The sequence below is a fragment of the Mus musculus genome, chromosome 13 (genome assembly GCF_000001635.26).
Source record: "Mus musculus strain C57BL/6J chromosome 13, GRCm38.p6 C57BL/6J".
Lineage (NCBI taxonomy): Eukaryota > Metazoa > Chordata > Mammalia > Rodentia > Muridae > Mus > Mus musculus.
This window is the reverse complement of record NC_000079.6, coordinates 29,188,627-29,206,860: the sequence shown is the minus strand read 5'-3', so window position 1 is coordinate 29,206,860 and position 18,234 is coordinate 29,188,627. Positions and strand designations below refer to the sequence as shown.

Sequence of the window (18,234 nt, the reverse complement as noted above, 5' to 3'; positions counted from 1 at the left end):
AACTGCCCTTGAGGCGTTCATGCTGGGTCTTCAGGCAACACTTCTGCTTCTTTGGACTGTCCCTGGCTCTTCCTGATGTCCACCAATGCCAAACAGAGAGCTTACACTGAGCTTGGCATAGAGGTTCATGCCTGAAACACCAATACTTAGGAAGCCGTGGCAGGAGGATCACCACAAAACCCAGTTCTGCATGAACTATAAATTGAGATCCCATTTTTTAAACGGAATCTTTAATGCCTACCTATGAATTGAGCTCTCACTTCTTCAAGACTGGGTGTATGGAGGTTTGCTGGAGTAGTTTTTGTGGAAAGGATTGACATCTACACAAAAGGGGATCATAGTGGAACACAGGAAGACCAGAGGAGTGTGGTTTTACCTTCTAAAAGTTCAGTATTGTATATGTTTGTTGGGTATTGGAAGGGGTGAATACTATGGGGTGGTCCTTCCTCTTGAAGGTTTTTTTTTTTTATACTGTCCAGTTCTTCCACTGAGAGAAAAACCTGATATTCTTTCCTCTGTCATTAGGGAGAGAACTGCTCTGGGGGTGTGGGTGGGCATGTGGGGGCCTCAAGTGCAGTGCAAGGCAGCGAAGTAGCAAATGACCCTCTCCATCACCAGCCTGCCAGCTTCTGGTTCTGCCCAGGTGGACGGGCACCTTCATCATCGCTGCCCAGGCCTGACGTGCTCACTGCACCTTCTGTTTCTGGAGGGTTCTCTTTGGGCTCCAGACAGAATGATTAATGGCCCTTTAGGCCAACCTGAAAAGACCAGGGAGACAAATATACCTCATTCATAGAGAAACAAGCCTCAGGACATACATTAGCTAGGAAAAAATGGGGTGGCCAGTGAACTAGTCCATGGAGGTATTTAGCAGTTTTATTGTAGGACTGGGTGTGTGTATAGGCACGCATGTATTCAGAGTTCTCAAAAAATGTGTATTTACTTAAATATATGTTTACACAAATAATATATATTCATGCTTTTTATAGAAATGCTTTTTTGATTTTTATTTCAAAAGTATACAAAGTGATAAAACTAAAGGAAAGGGTTTTTTTTTTTTAAGTTCATACAAACTTTAATGTCTGAGTCATTAGATCTGTACTAGAAATTTAAAGCACAAAACCTGCAAACGACATCGGTGTTCTACTTTGCAGATGTGGAACATTGTCCCTAGCAGTCCAAGTCTCTCTAGTGCTCAGATTCAGTTAGGGACAAGAATATGTGAATCTATGCATTATGGTGCTCTTGGTACTTGTATAGCATGTTTGTTAGAAACAAAGAGAAACCATAGATACTATGCAACATTAAAGGCGAGCTTTTCTTACATTCTTCACATATGTATATATGTATATATATGAATATGTATATATATGCACATACATACTTATACACATACACACAAATATATGTGTGTTGCACTTATTTGCGGTAAATAGTATAAACTAAGAAAAAATAATGTATAGTTTTTAATTGATGCAAACAAGCTACTAGTGACATCTGACATTGTTCCAATGACCCACGCTTGTGAGAGCATTTCCTTGAGTAACAAGAACTGTTGTGTAGCATTTAATGACCTTTTCGGGTATCATGTATGTTGAAGGATTATACAAGAGAATTTATGGACACATTTAACACCTTGCTCAACAGCATCTCCTAAATGATAGTTAGCTGTTAGAGTGGTCGTTCTTAATTTCTTCCTGGACATGGTATCTTCATCTCTGTTGCACAGCATCATTCATTGATGAGGTCTTCAGCATTTTTATACTCATCAACAATGCTGTAACAATTCATCCTTTGGATAATTCTATGCATACAGCCACTGGTAAGACATTACTATAGTTCCTCAGAGGAGAATTTCCAGGGGTTGAAGGAGATCTGTTCATTCACAAACCACTTTTGAAGAAAATTTGTGTTTTTTTAACCATTGTGCGCGTGTTATGAATACATCTGTCTACAGGTGTAGGTGCACATGTGTGCACGTGTGTGTGGAGGCCAGAGGTTGGCATCAGATGCCCTCTGCAATCACTTCCCATTTTATTTACAGAGGCAAGGGCTCTCACAGGGAAGCAGAGCTGGCCAGTTCTTCTAGTCAACCACATCATTCCTGGGCTTCTCTGTCTATGCCTAAGCATGGTGCCGATGTGTGGGCAGCCATACCCAGCCAACTTTGACATCCTCATGCTTACATGACAAGCACTTGAGCCACTGACCTGTCTTCCCAACCCTGTTAAACTATATTTTATTGAGTTTTTGTATTTGTCAGTCACAGTTTTAGGCAGAAGAAAACCTGCAGTAACAGTTCCTCTGGGCACTCGCCCTGGCAGAGTTAATGGAGAGAAATAATGAAACTAAGACAAGGAGTTCAGTGTAAAGCCAATTTAAACCTTCAAGACACACGTTCAAAAGATGCTCAGTTGCTGCGGTAGTAATGAAAATGCAGATGGTGGTGAGGATAAAATGCCACTTAGAACCCAAGAACAAGTAAATAGGCAGTGTAAGAGCCTTATAGAAGAAACCCTTCTCTACTTTCTAGTGGGTGGTGTCCACACTGATGCCTTAAAGGGAACCATGGATACAGCCCTTTAGGAGGAAGGAATCAATCCATGTTAAAACAATGGGAGATACACTTTTACTCAGCACTTCAGGGGGTTCACTCCATATAGAAACAATATTTTAAAGACATACCTTCAAGGCTGTTTGTTGTAAAGCTTCACTCATGGCGGTAAACGGTAGAAGCAAGGCCAGGGGGGTGGCTCGTCATGGAAAGGGGCTTGATGCCAAGTCTGATGGCCTGATCTCAATCCCTGGGGCCCACGTGGTGGAAGAAAAGAACAGATTCCTGCAAGTTGTCCTTTGACCTCCACATACAATCCGTGGTGGAGTCATGAGACCTCATGTGGATGCTAGGAATCAAACCCAAGACCTCTGAAAGAACTGCCAGTTCTCTTAGCTACTGGCACATGTCTCCAGCACAAATCATAATAGAACATAGTTTTAATAGAACATATCAAATACTCCAGGGAAGGTGGAGGGTGTTTGTGTTTAAGAAGTTCTAAGGAGGGAGCCCTTCTTTGCTTTTAATGTGCAGTATCCATGACCTGCCCCAAAGGGGCCTTCCAAAGCATAAATAATAGGAAGGTGGGGGCAGCTCAGTGGATGAAACATCCTCAGTGTACATATGAAGATTCAAGTCCCACGAGTTGACCCATATAAAAGCTGGTGTGGGCCTGGTGGTCTGCTTTTCATCGCAGCGTCTGAGAGGCAGAGTCGGGATCCCTAGGGTAGATTGGCCAGCTAGTCTAGCCAAATCAGAAGCTCTGAGTGCAGTCAGAGAGCCTGCCTCAGCAAACAGCATGGAGAGTGATGAAGAAAAATACTTGACATCTATTTCTGGCCTCCATATGCACATACACACGTGTGAACATGCATATGCACACGCGCACATGCACACATACACCATGCCACATACACACAGCATAGGTAATTAATGGGTCGTGGACACAATGACCACTTATTGTTGTCAATGTGAAATATTATTCAAATATATTATATATGTTGGCAAGAAAAGGAGTTAAATTTCAGTTCTGGAACATTCTGCTCTCTGGCCTTGCAGTTTTTCATCTGTGTGATGGGAACTTTTCCTTCATTTGCCTCGATGATCACGAGGTAAGGAGCATGGGGGTATAAAGAGAGCAAAATGCCTTGTGTGAAGTCTGGCATGATGTAAATACCTGAGCATGTTTCTTGTCCTTTACACTCAACTTTTCAGTGTTGTCATAAATGACAAATGGGGAGGACGGGAGGGGTGCTTTAGGATGCTGCAGATGACGTGCTAACATGAGGCTGCTGAGAGAGCCAGCAACAGCGCTGGCAAGAAGCCTTTGGGGTCAGCATTCACATCCATTCTCAAACATCCCCACTACACACTAGAGCTGCAGAAAGTCTCACCAAGTTCAAGAAATTGTTGGCTCATCTAATGGCCAGGATGAGGCACAGGATGAAGTGAATTGCTCCAAAGGAATGTCTGGCACAGAGTCTCTGTTTCCAGAACTTTCCAGCACTGGCAGGTGTGAGATTCTGCAGTTACTGGGGGCCTGCCAAGGAGACTCAATGCTAACTGCCGAACACGAAGGGGAAAGTCCCCTGATGAGCTGTTGAAGGCAAGTTATAAAAGAGGGTACAAAAAAAAAAAAAAAGAGTCAGTTCCTAGAACACTCTGTAGGCATTGATACTTGGCCCAAGACAGCCCAGGTGCTAGCCAGCTCTTATGTGTAGAGGAAAACATAATGAGACAAGGCTTATCGACTAGCATTCTTTTCATACTGGTCTGTACAGCCAGTCTCTCACAGCTCACAGTGAAAGGACTGGGAAAGGAAAGAAGTGAGAGTTTGTATTCACAAAGCAGAAACCCTTGCCTATTGTCTTTGCTCCCATATCTGCTGCAGCAGGGAAGCAGACACTTGGAAGCTACCCTTGCTGGAGAATACAGACTCCTCACTTGGGACACCAAGGTAATTAAAACAAGGATGAAAGCCTGATATTTCCACCTTTATGTAGAGTCTGTCTCCTTTACTTTGACTCCATCTTCCTCAGGTGTCCTGTGTCCTGTCAAGGATGAAGGCAGAGACATGAGTAACCATCTTTACCCTTTCCTCCTGAGTCACCATAAATTTCAAGGACAAGACAGACCCATCCATCCACATTTTTTTTTTGGACAAGGGACTAAAGCTACCTCTGAGCAATGATGACTCAGCAGGACCGTTCACCCCCAGTTCACCCTCTGCCCCTACCCAAATGAGAATAATCTTCTATGGTGGAAATGTCTACCCCAGTCTAGATCTTGTGGGGAATAGATTGGCCCTACACCTTGGGCTATGCCTATGATTAAAAGATTAATAATATATTACATCATCTTGAAGAACTGGAGCTAAGATAATGATAAAGAACATCACACTGCAATCAGAACTATTTAATAACCCAATCTTTCTTGAGCCCTGCCCATCCTTCCGATGCTTAAACCTAAAACTCATGTTGGTGCCCTGAATAGGAAGTTGCAGTCACTAGACCCCATTGTTTTCTCCTGCTTTCACCTTGGGTTTGAAATCTCCCTCCTATCCACAGTTCTAATTCTTCTCAGAGAAGAAGTGGTGCAACTGTGATGGGTAGAGTCTTCCCCTGTAGCCACTAAAAGCAGTGGGCAGCCTAGAGTCTACAGGAAGGTCGAGCCATAGAGCATAGGATGTGGCTACAGGTCAACATGTACAGTTTGGGTTTGAGCCCCGAGACGAAAGACTGCTCCCAGTTGCTTCTCAACCTGATCTAATCTTTCCTCGCTTAACAAAAGCTTTATGTCTCAATCTGGGTAAATAATTGACCACAAATCAAATCATCCCCCACTCATCCCTTGCAGACCATGGCCTGTCATCACAGTAGCCATTGATAGTCCTTATTAACTTTATGGTAATTGCTGTTTTCATTGGCCACCAACACACAGAGGCTTTGGTGTAAACACTGCAGGCACTAATGAGTCTGATAGCCTGCTGGCTTTAGGAGAATAAATATTCAGGATAAAACTTGACAACAGTGCGTACTACTAAATAGCTTTTACAAACTCAGTCACAGGGCTGGAGAGATGTCGGCATCATTAAGAACTCACACTGCTTTCAGGCTATGTTCACTATGGTCAAAGACCTTGACTAAAGCAACTTATGGAAGGCAGACTTTATTTTGGCTTATGGTTCTAGAGAGATAAGAGTCCATAATGGCAGGAGAAGTGGGGCAGTGACTGGAGAAAGAAGCTGAGAGAGTAGACAGGAAGGATGCTGAAGTTATACATTTGCAGAGCTTGATACTTGGTGACATACTTCCTCCAGCAAACCTTCACATTCTAAAGGTCCTATAACGTCCCAAACAGTTAAGTATTCTGGAGGACTAAGTATTCAAATAATTGAGCCTATGAAGGACATTTCTCACTCCAACTACCATCTTGCTCTAGCAGAAGACCTGAGTTTAATTCCCAGCCCTTATTTCAGGTGGCTCAGGGCGGCCTGTAACTCTAGCTCTAGGGTAGCTCTGGCCTCGGTGGGCACCTGTAGTCTTCTGCACATATCAAAGCCAACACTACGTAGACTAAGTGTGGGGGTACACACCTATCATCTCAGGACTCGGGAGGCAGAGGAGGCCATCAAAAGTTCAAGGTCCTCCTCAGCTACGCAGCAAGTTTGAAGACAGGTGAAACTATAGTTACAGGTCACACTATGGTAGAAAGAATCTCTGCTCGGATTCCAGGCCCAGGTCTGCCTCTGGGGATACCAGCCAAAGCTTTGCTCTCTCTGTTTGCTTGTGTGTAAAGACAGGAGGCTGGATTAGGCATCCATGGTTGTTTTAAAAGAGAGAGAGAAAAGGGATTCTGCAGAGTGAAAGGAGGTGTCACCCTAGGAATGATCCCCCAGGCCATTGTTCAGGAGATCTCCAAGGACTCTGGTAGCAGAAATACAGAAAATGGGACAGGAAGTTAGGAATACAGTTTACTTTAAAAAAAAAAAAAACTAGAAATACTGGTTTTGTAGAAACAGCATTAGGTATAAAGCGTGTGTACATTTAAGAAGTTAAGACACAGAATTTTCCTTTTTTTTTTTTTTTTTTTTGCTGTTTCATTTATGAGAATTTTTTGACATGTTTAAGTTAGGCCAAATAGTGTGTTTTAGTGATGATTTTTTAAAAAAGGAATTAAGAAAGAGAGAAATTCTTGAGGAGTGAGTTCCAAAAGAGGTAAAAACTTCAGAGCTTCATAGTCTGGGGAATTTAGAAGCGTGAAGCAGAAACTGGAAGTTATCTCTGTGACTGGCTGATTCTTTGGGCCATTATGAGCCAGCCCAATGGAGGGCTGACTCTATGCTATCCCTCTGGTCCAACCAGAGAGCTGCTCACACACTGTTCACGTCATGTGCTGCCCACACAGTTAGAGGTAATCAAATCTCCCTCTGTCCGTCTCCGTTTCCTGCTTTGACCTTGACTGTCTGCTAGTTGTCAGTCTCTTGGCCCTTGGCCGGCAGCACTGCCTCTGACCTTGTAGATGTCCCGAATGCTGTTGGTTATATTAGGCTGTCTTTGTTTCCAAGATGTGGCTGCAGTCTTTTCTTGGTTAGCTCATATTTAGACCCCTGTCTGTGAGGCAGCCTCTCAGATCTGGTTAGAAGCCATCCTTACTTATGGTGCCTTCTGTCACAATTAGCTGCATTAAAAGCAGGACAAGGGTGCCTTGCATACATTCCTCAAGGGCTTTCAGAGGAGCCAGCTGGATTGCTGTCACTGGCCCAGAGCCCTTCCTTTTTTCTTATCTGTCTAGCTAGCTAGGTTACCGAATACCCTCCTCGCCATACTCCACACTGCTTCAGACTCTGCCATTTTAACCCCAAACCTTCTCTTTAACTCAGCCTCCGTCTCACTGCAATGTATACAGGCAATTTACAGTTGTTAGTATGGGGCCCCGCGCCCCATCCTTGCCTCTCCCCCACTCCCCCAGCACATCCCATACAGTCTACAGAAGAACTAGCTCACATCTCAGTAGCATGCCTGTCCAGGAGGCATAAGGCTTTGGGTTTGGTTCCCAGTGCTGCAAAAATGAACAAGTACATGATATCAGACAAATAGGTCCAGAATAGATCTAGTATACTAACTCGAATCTGTAATCCCAGCATTCAGGAGGCTGAGGCAGGAAGATTTTAAGGTTAAAGCTAGGCAGGCCTATTTCCAAACAAACAAGAGAAAGAAAGAAAAACCTATGGTGACAGGATTCCCGTCTCAGGGGACTTCTAAACTCATATTTGGCCATTGTGCAACAGTTACAATACTGTTGTGAGGAGATCAGCTACCCTGGGCTCTGCCCCAGTAGCGTCAGAAGAAAAGGAGAGCTGAGAAGAGAGACTTCTGTTCCTCCCCCCCCCCCCCCACACACACACACACTCCCCTGTGAGAAGAGGTATTGTGATCATAAAAAAAAATAAAGAAATATTAACATAGGTTCTGAGGTGTGTGGAGGAAGGTATTGGGGAAGGAGGTCCCTCAGCGGGTCCGTGCCGAGGCATCCCTTGCCCCTGAGAGACCAACTAGAGTTTATTCAGGGCATGACGAGGGTAGTTAAGAGAGTAGTAAAGGTAGAAAGAAAGGCAGAGAGAGGGAGAGAATAGAGAAGTAGAGGCCAGCCATGACCGCGGGGAGATGGGGGGCGGGATGCGGAGAGAGGGGGGGGAGAAGGGGGCAAGTGAGAAGCAGGAGTAAGAGAGTAAGAGAACAAGAGGGACAAGAGAGGAAAGAGGGGGCAAGCAGCCCCTTGTATAGTGGGCCAGACCTATCTGATCATTGCTAGGTAACTGGGGAGGAGCATACCTGGCTGTTGCCAGGAACTGTGGGGGTGGAGTTCAGACAGAATACCAACAAGGGGGACTCCCACCCCATATCCTTCAGCTCTTACTCCTCTACACCAGCCTCAGAGCACAGCGTCCCTCCCGCTATCCCAGCCTCTGTGCAAATAAGGAATTGGGCAAATCGGTGGGTCCTTTTAGGTAGTCCTTGGTTGTTGTTGAAGAACTGTTTCCAAACTCCCGCCCCAGACCACGAGACAGCAAACTCTGCAGGTGCTCACGATCCCTCTTTGTGAAGGGCGTGGTATTTGTACATAAACGGCACAGACCCTCGAACACACTTGAAATCATCCATAGGTTACTCAGAATGCAATACAGATGTGGGACAGGCAGCTCTCCTGTTGTATTATTTAGGGAACGGCAAGAAAAAGCCCATACTTGGTCCACAGAGGTGCAGTTGTTCAGTTGGTTTTGTTTTGCTTTGTTTTCAAATATTTCAATCTGCCTTTAGTTGACTTCATGAAAGTGTGGAGCCTGTGGATTTGGAGGGCTGATCATATGATGATCTGGTTTCAGTTTTAATCAGAATTAAAAAAATTTTTTTTCAAAGAGATAATTCGTTTTCCCCCCTGTGGAGTTAAGTTCCAATATATGATGAAGGACATAGACCACTCTCCACTAGAGCATCTTGGGTTTACTGTGGATTGGAAAAAAAAATGTTTGAGGACGCTGTATTTTTCTCTTCCAGAAAACTAGACAGCATTGAGAAGCAGAAAAAGAGAGAAAAAATAAAAAACAAAACAAAACAAAAAAGATACAACATTGACTGCTCATAACATGTTTTACATATTTTTGGTGTGCTTTTGGGTTTGTTTGTTTGTTTGCTTAATCTTCATAAAATAACCCAAATGAAAGAGAGTGTTGTGCTAGCGCCATCTTACAGGTAAGAAACTTAGCCTAGGGACCTACTAACCCCTGTAGCTGGTGAAAAGCCCTGCCTAGTTCAGCCAGCCACTTAGTGAGTAGAGATTGGCTTACATCACCTGGCTGGCTAGTGGAAGAATCAAGGTAGAAACCCAGGCCTTTGATTACAGTTACCTCTTCCTGCATTGCTCAATCTTTGGAGGTGAAGGACCCTTCCAAGAGGTCCTTTAGCCTTCAGGAAGAAGGCTCCAGTTCTCCTGGTGCCTCGGGAAGAATGGTAGTCTGCCCATATCTACACAGGCAGGCCCCCTTCTTCCTGTTTTCCCTCACTCTCCCATAAGCCACAGCACAGAGGCACGTGGAACAGGCTGTTGAACTTAAGCAGCCTGGCTGGCATTAACTCAGCAGACAGAAGATTGTCCAAAGCCTGGGCATCCCCACAAATTCCTGCTTGCTTCCTATCCCAGCATGACTGGGCTATGTGTAGCTCAGACAGCTCAGGCCATAGTCAGAGAAAAGCTTGCCTTCCGGATAGTTGCCACAGGGCCTAGCAACCGCCGAAGAGGCTGGAAAAAAAAGGAATAGTACAGGCTCTCCTCCCTCTCTTCTGTCCCAGATACAGTGACACACCCTGCATGTGTGTGACTATTGAGGCCTCAATAGCGACTGGCTTGTGTCTAGCTGGGTAGCCTCGGCTGGATCAGACCTGGGTTGTTTGAAAAGGAATTAGAAGAGCGGCCCAGCCGCTGATGATTATTCATCTTTGCAAGCTTCACTGAAGCACCAAGGAGAGCCCCTTCTGGGCGGGTCTTCTAGGATGTTTGTAGAAAAGTTTAAGGGAAGAAGGAAGACCTACCCTGAATATGGATAACAAAGAGTCCTGCACTGATTCAAGCCGAGAAAGGAAGCTGCCTCTTACTCCTGCAGTGGAGATGGGCACGATACCCCTCAAACCAAGAGCTCAAATACACCCTTAGGGATTTTGTTTTTTGTTTTTTGTTTTTTTTTTTTTTTTGAGGGGGGGGAATTGTTTGTTTGTAAGGAGTTTAATTACTTTGATATTGAAATGAAAACAATAACAACAATAACAGAAAACAAATAAAGACTCGTACATATTTGCATTCTGTTCTGAAAATGATTTGAGTTGGGGCTGCGAATGCTAAATAGCATCATTATCTTTTGCATGGATAGATAGCTCAAAATGTGTTTCAATTGAATTTGAATAAATGTGACACCAATTTTTCATCTTATCTAGTTTAATTTTCATGTACTTATTGAGCTCCTGGAAAGTAAATACTTTGCCCCCGCCTGTACCGCCCATTGTGTCTAATATGCGTATGTTTTCGCATATACTGGACATATCTGTTTGCTCACTAATGTTGGGCAAGCGATTAAGAAAGCACATGCTAGCTGGGATTATCATGACAGAGTCTTAGTTTGTTCTTTCATTCTACTAAATACGAAATCCATCTTTACATTTTTTTTTAAATTATTAAACCTGCATTGGCCAAATCTTCCTAAAAAGCAACGCTTCTGATTGCCTCCCTGTTCCTGTCCTCTCCTAGCTGTAGACAAACAACATGTATTAGCATAATCGAGATAATTAAGGGCAATGCTAGGTACTGTTCTCCTCCAGGCTTCTGTAGTTCAGGGACTGCCAATTTCCTCTCCCTCCTAACAGCCTGGAGGCGTGGAGATTAACACCTACAAAGTGTGGTGGCTTGAATATAGATGAGGGGAGAGACAGGCTGCTGCCTTTGATTAAAACATTAGAAGAATAATTATTACAATAGCAAAATGGCTTAGCCCTTCTGCTGGGATTCAGTTTTTTTTTTTTTTTTTGGTTTGTTTTTGTTTTTGTTTTTCTTCTCCCGTTTACTATGTGTCTCTGAAACTTTTCCCTCACATCTTCATAGAACAAATAACTATCTCTGTGCATCTTACACTTCAAGTTGAGAACGTTCTGTATGGTATTACATACAGAGTTACCCCCACCATCACCTCCATGTCTGGGTAATTTTTACTGTTGCTGAAGAGAGCAAAATATTACTTCTAGAAACCCAGCAGGCATTTTATTAAACGATTGTACCAGCTGGGGACAAATGATTGCCTTTCTTGAGACTTCCTTTCAGAATTGGATGTTTTCATCTCGGCAGGAAGGACCAGTTAGGGTTCTTCTCTAGGTGGGTTTTTCAGCAAGTCCACCCAGTCCCAAATCATAACCAGCGTTCAAAGCCATTGGCTGCCGTTTCCACACCCAGGTATGATTACTTTAAGCTTGGGAAGTGATTTCACCACCTCCTTTTCCTCTGTTGCAGGCTCTGGATTATTTATGAAGGCACAAAGGGAGAGAGAGACACATTGGACAAAATTCAAATGTGATATATGTACACGCCCCTTCTTTGGCTGTGATTTGTGCAAAATCACATCCAGGCTATAGCCACAGCCCCTGGGGCTCATCTCTGTTCTGAGGTACAAGAAGCTGGCAACGCGCTTTTCACACAGGACAAAGCCATGCTGGCTGTTGATTCTAAAGGCCCCATCATCCAGACTCTTGTGCTGTTATTGGAAAAAAACATGAGACTGGCCAAAAGCAGCTCAGGTCACATTATCAGGTAATATCTCCATTCTGTATATTTAGTTGGAAAATAAAGCCTATCAGGACAGTGTAATTTAGAAGGGTGGAGCGAGCCACATAATTTCCAGGGCAGGGGAAGAGAGTGCTGTTTGGGGCATTTTTAGTGGAACTGATCTGCTCTGGCAGTAATTTCCAGCTTCTCCCTGCACCAACACCCCTTCCCCGCCTGCTTTAATAATGGAAAAAAATACAGCCCAAGACCCTGACCGTCCAAAAGCAACTGCTGGAAACCCTGCCTGTTGATCACTTATTAGAACTTGTTTACTGCTTAGTGTCTTGCGAGGTATGTGTTTGTTAGGAAAATTAAGTGCCTCCCTGTAGCAATGTTAATTAGACTAGGCTTGTTCAACTCCAGGGAGGGGTGTTTTTGGGTCATTCCATCCCTTCAAAGTCTGCTATGCCTTTTGACTTAGTTGCTTAAAAAAAAGGAAAGAAAGAAAGAGAGAGAGAGAGAGAGAGAGAGAGAGAGAGAGAGAGGAAGGAAGGAAGGAAGGAAGGAAGGAAGGAAGGAAGGAAGGAAGGAAGGAAGGAAGGAAGGAAGGAAAAAGAGAAACAGAAAAAGCCCTCGATGTAATTGTGTGAGTTGGGAACCCAGATCCCTGCCCTGAGCTTGTAGATGCTCAAAGGAGCCAGAAGGGGAATGAAACCGAGATAACATTTCAATGTTGCAGCGGGGTTCAAGGCGGGAACACGTTAGAACACAGTCTGGGATGCTGTTTCAGTAGCTCCGTCATCATGCGTGTTTCCACCATCTCCAGCATCATAAGGGGGTAGAGCTGAGTGTGGTTGCGATTTTCCTCTGTGAAACACAAGTTCCCAGTGAAAGTGAGTGGCCCCTATGACATGCTAGTGACTCTTCATTGTCAACTCAGCTGGATTTAGTATCACCATGGAAACACACCTCTGGATGTGTCAGTGAGAGTTTTTTCCAGGAAACTTTAACACAGTAGGGACGCCCCACCCTGAGTGTGAATGGCACTATCCATGGGGCCTCTGACCAAACAAAAGGGAGAAATGAGAACCAGCAACATCCATCTCTCTCTCTCTGTTTCTTGATTGTGGACACAGTGCCACCGGCTACCACAAGATCCTGCCACCATGCCTTCTCCTCCGTGACTGAGTGTGACCTTACACTGTTGAGACAGAGTAAACCTTCCTTACTCATGTCACTTTTGTCAGGCACTTTGTCATAGCAACACAATGGAAACTTACACAACTGACTTCTCCATTTACCCCAGCTGCCTGATGGGACACCTTTCCTCTTCACTTGCAATCTTCCTTCCTACCCAAACAGTTCTCCATCACGACCCCCATTAACACACCTCTGTCCTGGTCCAGAACCATTACACAGGTCTCAGTGGTGGGTCTGGAGGAAGGTCTTTATACTTACGATACGGAACTACAGAAGTTCAACACTTCTTCAGTAGTTGAATCAGAATCCCTTGGGGGTCAGCCATGGTATTAGGCTCTAGATCCTCACATGACGTGAGTTTGTGGGCTGTACCCATGGGTTTGGTGATAAGGGTGAAGTGAAGGCCTCACTTAGTCTGTGGGCCTCAACTGTGTGCGGACTCCTATCTGGTTTTGTCAAAGAAGCCATTGTTCGAGTTTGATAACACTTGTGTCACCAGTAATGTGGATTTTAATTGGTAAGAGCATGATGGTACTATTTCCTGGTCATCCTCACTGCGAAATCCTGTAGGGAGGTGAAATGTTCATAGTTATGGCACAGGTATCTCTGGGTTCCCAGTCATAATGCCTTCAAAACATTACCAAAATGTTTCTCCAGGGATAGAAGTTCTTTGATTGACTCAAATAAAACAGCCTGCACTTGACATCATAAAAAGAAGTGTTTCTTCATGAAATATGAACTTCAACCAAACTGTGTGTTGCATCTCAGCCAGAGCCTATGTCCTCCACTGAAGAAGTTATTAGAGAAAAAGGCCAACCTTCCATTTGGACGGTCACCAATCAGATTAGCAATTCCTCTTAGAAGGAAAAACAGCAGAGGCAGTTATGTGCGGAGACTTTGACTGAACTCGGGCCTAGGATGTGACAGGTCCTGTCAGTTGTCACTTCACTGGGTCAAGGCCTGATCAGAACCTGTGCTCTGTCTAATCCAGGGCTTCAGGTTGGTATTTCTTCCCTGAATGACCTCTCTGTAGTTTGTGGTTTTGCTCAGTGAAGGTTTTTCCAGAAGCCAATGTGAGAAGCATGGGTTCTAAGAGCTTCTTTGATGAGAACCTTAAAATGATCTGGCATCCAAAATGTTTGGAAAACTTATCAGACTTTAATCCCTACTTGGGGATTCATAACAAACACAGAAGGCCTTCTTAAGCTCGGGTCATGTGGAGTTTCTCAAACACATGTGACTCCAGAATGTCTTTTTTCTTGCCAGCTACACGGAGAGAGACGTGTTCTGGAAAACACTGACACAACAGCAAACATTGGATCTAAGAGGCTGTGTCTGTGTCTCCACTCACTTTCTGATTGATCCTATCAGGAAGATATCAATGAGTCTCCATTATCTACATATAGAATGACTCTACACTACACTGGTCCGATCTGTCTGTCATGCAGTGAGAAATAAATGCCAATGCCAACAGCTCTAAGATAATGACAGGGGCCAGTGAGAGGGCACAGCACATAAACTCTTGCCACACAATCCTGATGACTTGAGCTTGACCCCTGGGACCTAAAGGACACTGACTCTTTAGAGCTGTCCTCTGCCATCCACACATGTGTGTCTATTCTCCAATCACACATCATACACACTATAATAATTAGTAATAATAAGCAAAGTAATGGGCTATTAAAATATTAATTTATATATGTATATGCCATAGATACAAAGAGCCAGCTTACTACAGCCTTTTCAGTAAAGCTGGTCCATGGCTTTGTTTTATAAATAAAGTTTTATTAGAACACAGCCATGCTCGTTTATTTACACATCATCTATGCCTAAGGATGGGCTGCAGTGGCAGAGCTGAACAATTGAAGCAGATGAACAATTCCTCCCAGGAAAGTGAAAGGCAAAGGCAGTTGCAACTGGCAAGGAACAAAATGTGCTTTTTCCTGTGTGGTTTGTAGAGACCCCCCAAAGTGTTTGCTGTTTGGCTGTTCACTGGAAAACAGAAAGAAAAACAAAAATGTGCTGACCCCTGACTTGTAATAAAGGATAATATATAGTCAAGGACGTGTTGTATCTATGGGAAGCGGAGTGACAGCGATGACTCTGTCATGTGGTACACATGGATAAAGCCCTGGCCTGATCCTTGGCTGGGGATAACTCCATCCTGCTCACCCAGGAGAGCACCAGCAAAACGGTGAAGGTGCTGCACAAACCTTCTCCTGATGATAACTTGCAACAAACCTTCTCCCGATGGTAACTTGGACGATTAACATGCCTGGGTACATGTCACAAAATCTGGAAAAGTTCCCAGTCCACCATAATTAAAAGGAGAAGTCAAAGAACATGCAACTCCAGGCGTTTAGAAGAAGCTTTGTGGCAGTTTAATGTAAACCCACCATTTGTGAGTTACCGCTGAAAGGGTGGTGTCTGTGTGAGGTTCTTGAAAACGTTAGGAAACAGGTGAGGTAGCTCAACGGGAAGAGGTGATTGCCACCAAGCCTAATGACCTGAGTTCAATTCCCAGGACCTCCAAGAGTTATCCTTTGACTCCCACCCGAGAAAGAGAGAGAGAGAGAGAGACAGAGAGACAGAGAGACAGAGATAGAGAGAGACAGACAGAGAGAGAGACAGAGAGACAGAGAGAGAGAGAGAGAACACGCTAGGGACTAGAAACAAATAGTCATATACCAGATCAATTGTTGAAAGATGAACAAATATGGAAAATCACAGTGACATTTCCAAACATTTCACCCTTAGGTGTTCTACTAAGGGATCATGATAGTTAAAATACCCAGAGAATCTGCATCCCAACATTCATTTTACTAATTTTCTAGAGCTTAGTAGCATAAACTCAACCCGCTTGCTTCATGCTCACAGCCTAAGAATACAAACAGCAAGAACCAGAAGGCATCCACCCCGGAGAGAAGAATGCTCTCACTGAGACTACGAGGGGGCCTGAAGGCTGTAGCTGGATTAATGTGTATTGCTACGGTGCCTATTCCTGGTTCCCAGGTCACGAGCTGCTAACAGCATCTGGTGTCCATATAGCTCTCCACTGAGGAATGCTTGCCGAGCTATTTGTAGAGTGCATCTCTAAGTGAGCACTTAAGACACCTCATGCTTTTCTAGGCTTCTCCCCCACTTGGCTTGGGTGTGAGGGCTGTGATTATGTTTATAACAGCAAAGGCTGACGTGCTTCAGTCACAGTGACATTTCAATGTCCTTTCTCTCCTAAGAACTGTTCTTGCAAGTGAAAACTTACCTCTTGGCCCTAAAAATTCTAGAAACTCATAGAAACAAGAGAGTAAAGATCATGACTTGGGATCAGACTAGCTAATTAACACTATGCCCATTTAATCCTGCAGGGCCACAGACATCCCATAACAATGTAGAGGCCAATGGCCTGGTCTTCTGCATGGATCTCAAGACTTTCCAAAGTTTCACAGACATGTATTATACTGTCCTCCACGCAATAGGTCTGTGTTCTCCTTATCAGACCCATCCCATGCTTCTGCGTGTCCCTGCAAGCCCGCTGTCATGAACTTTCCTGATATTCCAAAGCCTTTCCTCTGAACTTGAGAAAAGTAACTAATAATGTGCCCCACTTTTCAGAGTATATCATCAAGGCTTCTGAGGGAACTCCACACTGTGAAGGAACAAAGAAAATGTTGGAATTTGGCCTGAATTCTTTAGGAGCTGACAAGTCTCTGCTCAGGTCTAGGAAGACACTCAGAAGGTCAAGTGCTTGCCATGGGACCGTGAGCACCTACACCAGAACCTATGTAAGAAGCCAAGCGTGGTGATGCGTGTTAATAGTGTCAGCACTGGAGAGGCAGAGGCGAGTAGCAGCTCCTTGGAGCTTACTGGCCAGCCACCCTAACCTACTGGCCAAGTTACAAACCAGTGAGAGATTCTGTCTTTAAAAACAAGAGAATGTCACCTGAGGAAAAACACCAAGGTTGACTCCTGACCTCTATACATATATGTGTGCATATGTACCCACACATGAACTGAATGTCCACAGACACTGTGTGAGTATCATGTGACATGTTGGTGCTTACATATTTACTCACTGAGACTTAACCATTAAACCATGTTATCCCCTAAAGATGTCCCCAGCAGCCACAAATCTATCATGAAATATATCATGGCAATAAAAGTGGCTTGTGACAGGCAAGCTGCCACTGAAGTGTGTAAAATAATTTTTTAAAACTGGGTTAAAACAGTAGGAGGCATGATTGTCTACCAGAAATAAATGACAGTTGGAGGTCGTCAAATATAGATAGTTTCCCACTCCTGTATGGTCAATGAACTATTATTTTTAGTGTTCTCTCTGTCTCTCTCTCTCTCTGTGTGTGTGTGTGTGCATTTGTGTGTAATTACACAACATCTCAACAGTGCCCCCCCCTTGACTCCATATCTTGCCCAGAATTTCTTTGTATTCAAATCTAATGTTTAGTAAAGAGATCAGGAATGGATGGGTTGATATGTTGACCCACCAAAATGGATTATAAATGAATGATAGAGTTGGGGATAAGAAAGGAGAAAACTCTGAGGAAATAAAGCATACTTCCACAGTCTTATAGAGCTCCTTGCTATGTGAAATTGGCTGTAACTTTACCCTAATATTGGCCAGTCACAATTAATAATAATATCAACTCTTTGAGTAGCCTGTTAATGCACACAGCAGCATGCTGGAGGCTCTTTCTCATTAACCACTCAATTAATCACACCTTCTCCCTGGGGGAGGTATTAGCACTCTCTGTTTTACAGATAAGGAGCCAGATACTCAAAGGCTCAGCCCAACAACAGAGGACACTGGAGGCTGGCGATGTCATCATGAAGAGAGCTGGCAGAAATATCAAGTGTCTTTCATATTCCTGGGCTGCGCAGCTTATTCCCTATCAATTTAATTCTGACCAAAGGGTATTTTGTGGTTTCAAATTCTTGGTTGTGTGCTGGAACCCACTGGCATGGCCTCAACAGACAGCACGTCCTATGGTAATCTGGAGATCAACATAGAAGATCAGCATGCTGGCTGGACCAGTCTGTGCACTAGACTCAGCATCTTCCTTCGTCTTGGCTTCCCTTCTCATGTGTGATGCTATGCTTGCTGGTCAATTCTAGGGATGTGAGGGTAAAGGGTGGCACGCAGCTTTGCTTAGCCCAAGGATCTT

The 18,234-nt window shown here is 44.1% G+C and overlaps 1 protein-coding gene across 1 annotated transcript in view; it reads left to right on the top strand.

The window, feature by feature from the left end:
• Cdkal1 (CDK5 regulatory subunit associated protein 1-like 1) overlaps positions 1 to 15,115 on the top strand; it is a 663,938-nt gene extending 648,823 nt beyond the window's left edge. Inside the window, exons 16-17 of the transcript NR_131896.1 lie at positions 11,606 to 11,902; positions 13,715 to 15,115. The gene's annotated coding sequence lies outside the window, so the exon portion shown is untranslated. The remainder of the gene's footprint in view (positions 1 to 11,605; positions 11,903 to 13,714) is intronic.
• Positions 15,116 to 18,234: the final 3,119 nt, after the last annotated feature.